This window comes from Aquila chrysaetos, chromosome 11 (assembly GCF_900496995.4).
Source record: "Aquila chrysaetos chrysaetos chromosome 11, bAquChr1.4, whole genome shotgun sequence".
In the NCBI taxonomy this organism is placed as follows: domain Eukaryota; kingdom Metazoa; phylum Chordata; class Aves; order Accipitriformes; family Accipitridae; genus Aquila; species Aquila chrysaetos.
Genome location: NC_044014.1, coordinates 1,812,501 through 1,820,000, shown reverse-complemented (window position 1 = coordinate 1,820,000; position 7,500 = coordinate 1,812,501). Strand labels below are relative to the sequence as shown.

Genomic DNA, 7,500 nt, shown 5'->3' with positions numbered 1-7,500 from the left:
GAGGATGAGTGCGTACTAACAAGACCCGACGAAAAACTTGAGATAGCTACAAATCAAAGAAAGTAAAATTGCCAATGGATTTCTGGAAGTACTCGAAGCAGGAAACTCCCATAACAAAACCACAGTTACTCAGGAGAATAGAAAAAAAAGAAAAAAAAATATCTCTAGATTTATTTATGGCTTTTTTCACAGAGATCAGGCAATACCCAAGTCAGAACATCTTCCCAGGTCTAAAGTCAATCTCCAGTGGAAAGAAACAAAGTTTTGTTGGTGCGTTTTCCTATCACTGATTCTCCCTCGCCCATATGAAGCCCAGTGACCATCAAACGTCCAGCCATTACCCGCCCTAGGAAATAGCAGGGGGCTGGGTGAGAGCTACGAAATCACTCCCCACTTCTCTTTATACCTTCGGCTACTCTCGGCAACTACTTGTTTCCAACGGGACAGAGCCCGTCTTAAGTTCGCTTTTCAGTTACCCACGACAGATACCTATATAGCTTAATAACCCTGTTTGGATTAGCTAAAGGAAGCTCGCTGCCCACCAGCATCTCCTGAACCGCAGAAGAACTGCACAAACATAAAGAGGAAATCCTAATCAAATTTGGATTGGTAAAGAGCATTCCTGACAATCCACACAATACCAAGACCAATGCAATTTTATTGGTTGTTATTCAAAAGAAAGGGCACTCACATCTATCCTTTGTGCATTAATAACCTCACTCAAACTAGAGGATTGTGATTTTTTTTTTTTTTTTTAGATTGGGGTTTTTGATAGGTCTTGTTGTTTGCTTTATAACTAAACTGAATGTTCTGCACAGCCACAGGTCCGGGAAGCAAACCAAGCGTTTGTTTAAGATTTTCAGTAGTGAATTCACCTTTTAAATGAGAGCACCACATTCTTACATACTGTCAAATTAACTTCTCCTAGTGCACATGTCATGGTAAAATGAATTTATCCCAAAAGTGAGGCTGGACCTTTGCTTTTTAATAACTCCTCCAGCTTTGGGGTTAATTTTTGTTCCGATATTCTTTAATTATTTTTTTTAGAAACTTTTACAACGTGCAGTGGGAGTTTTACGTGGAAGTCCTTGTTTGTATTCCTACTTTCTAAAAGCCTCCTTAAACACTGCTGGAGGATTAGGCCAGGTTTCTTTATTTCCTTTCCTACTATTTCTTTATCATTAAGGCCAAGGAGTTTTTAGTGAGCAGAATCCCGCTAATCGCTTGCCCCAGCCCCCATGGCTTTGTTTCTGTCAAAATAGCTCCTTTCAGCGGCAGCGCGGAGCGAGCTGTCTGGGCAAATGAACTGCTCTTTCTCACCAGATGTGTAACCGTGTTTCGTCTTTCACGAGAGACAAGCTGGAGCCGACTCCTTCCGCTAGCTGGGCCTATGCTACATGTCTTACAACAACACAAATGTAAGCCCCTTCCTTTCCACACATGTTAAACTCATTTCCTAGTGAATTATTGGGAAAACACAACACTATCCTTACCGCTGCGTTCAGATGCTGCAGTTTACTCCCTGCACTTCTGGCACCGCCGCCATGCGATGATGGGCTCTGTATAATTTTCTGGCTGTGAAACTTTTGTTGAAGTATCACAGATTCTTTTTTTTTTCCTTTTTTTTTTCTTTTTTTTTTTTTTTTTTTTTTTAATTTGCCTCCAGCCTCGACATACCAGAATCTCCAAACCCTGCGGAACAAATAGCTTCCCTTTCTACCTAACAAATGCTATTTACACTCTGGATTTTTTCCACCTTTGAGAAATAAGGAGAGTTTGTTCAATAACAAAATAAGACCTAGAACTGAGCCAGCCGTATTCTGTTTAACTGAGCTGATACACCAAGCAACTAGCGAGTTTTCTTCGGCTTAAAATGTTAACGAACCAAAACAGTTAACAGAAAAGTCAAATCACTGAATCTCGTAAAATCCAGAGTACCCCTCAGCCTGTAAAATTCCCCAGCTTCAGATTTTTTTCGAAAGCGCAGTTACATCTTTATTTTAATAGGGTATTAATAATGCCAGTATAACGTCGTATTATATACAGTTTTGACCACAAACATTTTTGCGAGATTTGCTGTTAAGATAAACAAACAAGAGGAGCTTGTCCGCTGGCAGCTTGACCCGAGTGAATGGGTTTCATTTTCCTGGAGCGCGAGCCGCGGCGGGGCTGCCAAGCGCAGGTTGAGCTCCCGCGTCCCCTTCCCCTCGCCCCGCGTGTCAATCACCCCCTGGCATCCCCGGTGACAATTTCCATCCTCCCAGCCTGGAATTTCCACCTCCTCCAGCCCGGCAAAGCATTCCCCCGGCCCTGCGAGTAACCCAACACTGCTGCGCCAGGGCTGCTCCTACCCCCGGCCCCCCCAAATAAATATCTGTGCGTTAGAAAGGGAGCCTTATTAAACCCATTTCTACCACTCGGTTTCACAGGTTGGTTGGTTTTGGTTTTGTTTTTTTTTTCTAATTATCTGCTGTCTGAGAGTAATTATTTACTTCCTGGAAGCTCGCGTACCAGAACTCTGAGTTTGAAAGATTTTTCCATAAGCTAATCCAATTCATCAAAGGCATCCTAACAAAATTACAGGCTCTGGCAGTATCTTTGCTTTTCACCTGATAAGGCTGCAACAGAAGCCCGGGATGGTTTGTATCAGGGTACCTCCTGTAGTATAGTTTTTGACAGCTTTGCTTAAATCCCTTCCCCCTCTTTTCCTTTCTCACAAAAGCATGCGATTTTATTATTCCCTCCTACCATAGCCGTGCAATGCTTTGGGCTTCAGACAAATAATCAAGTATTATTCAGGGAAAAAAGTGCTGCAGGAGTCTCATCTAGCACATTTGGGATTTACTTGAGAACAATGGTCTTGAAGCCGTACGTGAGCGCATTGCTCCGCTAGCAACCCAGGTATTGCCACAATTTCATTAGCTGCGGGTTGTGCACCGATTAAGAGTAGGGATTAAGAGGGAACGATGTAAATGCCGTGACTTAGATGACCCGAGGAAAAGAAAGAAAAAGCGAGAAGGAAGCACATACAAAGTCCTGTTTCTGGGGCATCAGTGATCTCAGTGTTGCTGAATTACAGGGATTACTTTGATTTGCCATTTTCTTTTCTGCGCGTGTGTGTGTTTGAGAAACCAACGTGCGCTCTGCGCTGCATCCTCTCCTTCCCCGGCCCTGGCACTGGCGGTTTGCTTTTTAATAGGTGTTCCTACCTGTGCGCTTCAAACACCAATCTGACTGCCCCTGTCTGCAAATGTATCCCTTGCAGCTATACCCATTAATCTACAATATACCACATTCTTAAGGAAAAAAAAAAAAAAATCAATGTCAGGTTTCTGATGCTAGAAATTTTTTCAAGAACTGGTTACCCAGGAAAGTCGTAATTTTTTAATATACTCTGAACTTGGTAGCACCAATAGGACAATGAAAGCAAAAGAGCAGCTGAGCTATTTTAAGGTCTATTCTTCTAGTAGTTGGGTGCAGATCTTAAAGAAAAATTAGAATTTAAAAAAATGACACCAAACTGGTCTGTTTTCATTGCATTATGCAGATGAAATGACAAGTTGTCATTTAAGAAGTTAATAAACAGTCACCATTTTGCAGGTTATCCAAATGCTACTGAATAGAAAACCTTGGATCCCTAAATGATGTGTAATTAAAATTATTTAAAAAATCCTCCTTGACAGGCCAGGGCTTAGCCAAAATGTAAATGACATTAAAGAAGACAATGAATTTAATTTTATTTAATGTCCCTTTTTGCAGATCCTCATTTACATAGCATTTTTAACAAAAGCGTTGACCTTATAAATGCTGGCATTTGTACAGCTTCTGCAGAGTTGGATTTAATCATGCTTTCGCAAAGCCATAAGGGAAAAAGCTTTAAGTTCTCTGGTTGGATATGGAGTAGGAATAAAAACATTGGGACTGGTCAAATGTTTATCCTCCTTGCTTCTGAAAACAACCTGACAAGAAGATGTAAAGGTCTAGGGAATAACCCATTGCTGTTTGTAAGGCTTGGTAATAATCATACATAATCGTTTGGAAATATAGCTAATAAAAAATATAATGAGTGTTCAGCAAAATCGGCATTAGGCCCAAATTACATGATATTAATACTTGAACAGGTGCAGAAAGGCGCTTTAAATGAGGTAAATGAATAAAATGTCCCAGAGCACAACTGTGTGCACTGACAAAAAGTCAATCACATGAATAATTCAGCGGCCGGGACTGCCAGCAAAGGTCAGCGGCTCTCACCTTTGTGACGGGAAGTGAAAGGAAACGCTGCTGACGAAAAAAAACCCATCGCCCTCCAGCCGCCGCGCTGCAGCCCCGCCGAAGGTGTAAACTTGGAGTAGGAAGGAATGAAAGCGCTGCACCGGCAAGCCGGCGTAAAAAAAAAAAAAAACCCAAACCCCAGCGCGAACAGTCAACTCGTTTAGGGAAAATAATCTGAAATTACAGCCAGGGAAAGGTTAAGGGGGGTGGCTACCAGCAATGTCAATTATCTACAAAATCTGAGGTCAGTCGAAAAGTATTTTAAGAGCCTACGGGATTGAAATTTTGTAACAGCTGTTAAATATGACAAAACTTTTTATTCCCCCAAACTAAAGCTATTCCAAACTCCGTATGAAAGAAATGGGATAAACAGATGTCTGGCTTCCATACAGGAAAGTAGGACACACTTGGAATGATAAGTCTCCTAAACTCTATAGAATAATGCCAGATTTATTGGGGAGGGGGGTATTTACTACCCACGGAGATGCCAACTAGCAGTAGGACTGTGATGGTACCATCTGGAAACCCGCTGCAGAGCACGCGATCGGCGATGCACTGCGAGCGCATCCAGACCTGCCACCGCTCCGCGAGCGGGCTGCCGCGCCGCCCTTCGATGGGGAGGCGAGCCCGCCGCCCCGGCCGGCCCGCCACCGCTCCTTCCAGCCCTCGACAGTTGGACACCCGGCCTTCGGGTGCGCTCGAGCCCGGCAAGGAGAGGAAAAGTCGAGAGGATGGGTCTCGGCCGGGATTTCCATACCTTCTGATGAAATATATGATGGTGGCACCGAGGAATTATTTTAGCACAGAGTGTGGTTTTGGTTTAGCAGTTACAGCGGCATCCTGTAATCATTTACAGCCCTTGGAATGTATGGGTGAAATAGGAGAGATTTATCTGTTCATAGTTGTGATATGTAGACAATGGGTGTTCCTAATGAGGAACATCTGCTTTTGTGTTTTCCCAGAAAACATTATTCCACTATGAAAATGATACTCCCATCCTTTTCAGCAACACCGCAAAGAAAATATGGGCCTTTTCCTTTCTTTTATTTGCTTTTCTTTGGGTCAATCTAATTTCCCAGGGACACTTTTTCTGTGGCATCTTTTTACTGACTGCGCTGCAATTTATGGTGGGTTTGTTCTTTAATACGTGAGTTACTGTGCTGTATGAATAGCCCCGATATGCCAGAAGATACTTAAATGTATACAGTAATAAAAGTGTATACACTCAGCCATGCTTCGTGAGAAACATCGAGTCGACGTAAATAAAAATTCTCAGTGAATTAAAAGGTCACAGAGGCATGCGACACAGAAAACTGCTTCCAAGGCCTCTGGTTTTGTTTTTACATTTAAAGCCCACTGCAGGATTCAAACGTATAATTACATAAGTCTATTTAAAATACCTTAATTGCTAACAAATTATTATTCCTGAGGTGCATAAGGGGTTTTTTTCCTTCTTTTTTTTTTTTTTTTTTTTTTTTTTTTTTTTTTTTTTTTCCCCTAGTGCGATAAACAGTTCAGACTATCACAGAGACTCCTAGTGTGGGCTGGAACAAATGGGTGGCCATAGATCTCAATTCAGGATTGAATTATTGGTTCATATCCTGAGGACAAATATGCCTTATCTGGTCAAAAGCTGCTAAATGTATCCAAAGGACAAAAGGATCTAGTGAAGCATATTGTATATAATTCTTTTTTTAAGCCAACTAACCAAGCGGTAACACTTCTTATGGGAAACTGTAAATTGACCCACAAATTTGATGGGGAAATGTTGTTCTGTGATGCTCAAGAGGAAACACAGCCCCAAAATTCAACACCGACAACAAATGCAGGTAACAAACTATTAAGACACGGGTCGAGCAAGCATAAATATCGGGGATTTAAAGTACACGTCAGTTGTTTCAGAGGACTATTGCTCTTCCCGAGCTCTTTCACGTCCGTGCTTTCCTCCTACATGTGCTGCAATTTGCTCGCAGCAAACATTGCATTCGACAGTTTTTCAAAAACACATCTTGCGAGGAAGAGTGTCGTACCGGCCTCCTTGCTGAGCCGTATGCAGTACGCAACCAAATTCTCCCAGCATTTTGACATGATAAGTGACAACTCTCTTCAGAAGGCTAAAATACATGCCACCCTCATAAAAACCAAATCTTGCAAATTCCTAATGTAGAAGGTGATTAAAATTCCTATAAAATTGTCATATCTTTAAATTTAGAAGCACAGCAGATTTTTCATCAATAATTAAGATCTCTAAAGCATTTATGCTAGGCATAAATGGAGTTTCAATCTTCCTTATTCAAATAAACATGATAAACCCATTAACCAAATGTTTTCTGATTTTTTTATATCTTCTCATGCTTCTGGAATATCAAATTATAACATACTCCCAACAGTTTGGGGAAGGTAGGAAAGCACTGATGTTGTACAGCTTGTTTCAGTTTTGCCAGGACCACCACCCTTCGCAGGACCGATATAAATTCTCTCACAGCAATTCCAGGACATTATTATGTATATATCATTATAATCCCTAATCACTGAAAAATGTTATATGTGCTGCGTTTCATTGTGCGTACGGACTATAAACATAAACTACTTGTGCACTTTTCAGCGTACATTCAATAGGCACGAAATGATCGCTCTGACCATAGCTCTAAATTAAAGTCCGACCGAGCACATATTAGCAAAATATTATTCTAATTTTCATTCCCGGTTAATTTTCATCGCGTTCTGGTGTAGTCACACTTTAATGCAATTCACCATTTACATCTGCAAAAGTCACACACATCTTGAAAACTCTGAACAATGAACATGCCCATAATCCAATAATAAAAACTGTAACGCGCTGTCTTGCATTCACTACGCCGCCAAGATTCCTCCACTTCCAAATATTTTTTAGCCAATAAAGCAGAAATAAATTCAGCTCGCAAGGCAACAATCCAGCGCTATATGATTTCCATAGCTAAAACACTAAAGACAAATATAATTATATTGATTTTTTGTACTTCGAGTTCTATAAAGTGGTGAACTTGTTCTCAATTGCCTGACACAATCCCAGAGTGATGGCAACAACTGGTCAGCCCTATTTGATTACTAATAAGAGAGATGTCCCTTCTGTCAGATACCTCACATTCTCCACTAAGCAAACAGCTATTTCAGCTAGTTAAACATTAGCATTGCTCTCCACTGGTGGTGCATATTTCTTTAGGCTTAACTCAGGGAGTTTTCCAGGTT

At 41.2% G+C, this 7,500-nt stretch overlaps 1 protein-coding gene across 15 annotated transcripts in view; it reads right to left on the bottom strand.

Moving 5' to 3' along the window:
• Positions 1-7,500, bottom strand: part of EBF3 (EBF transcription factor 3) — a 122,752-nt gene that overhangs the window by 106,534 nt on the left and 8,718 nt on the right. The gene's annotated exons all lie outside the window — the stretch shown is intronic.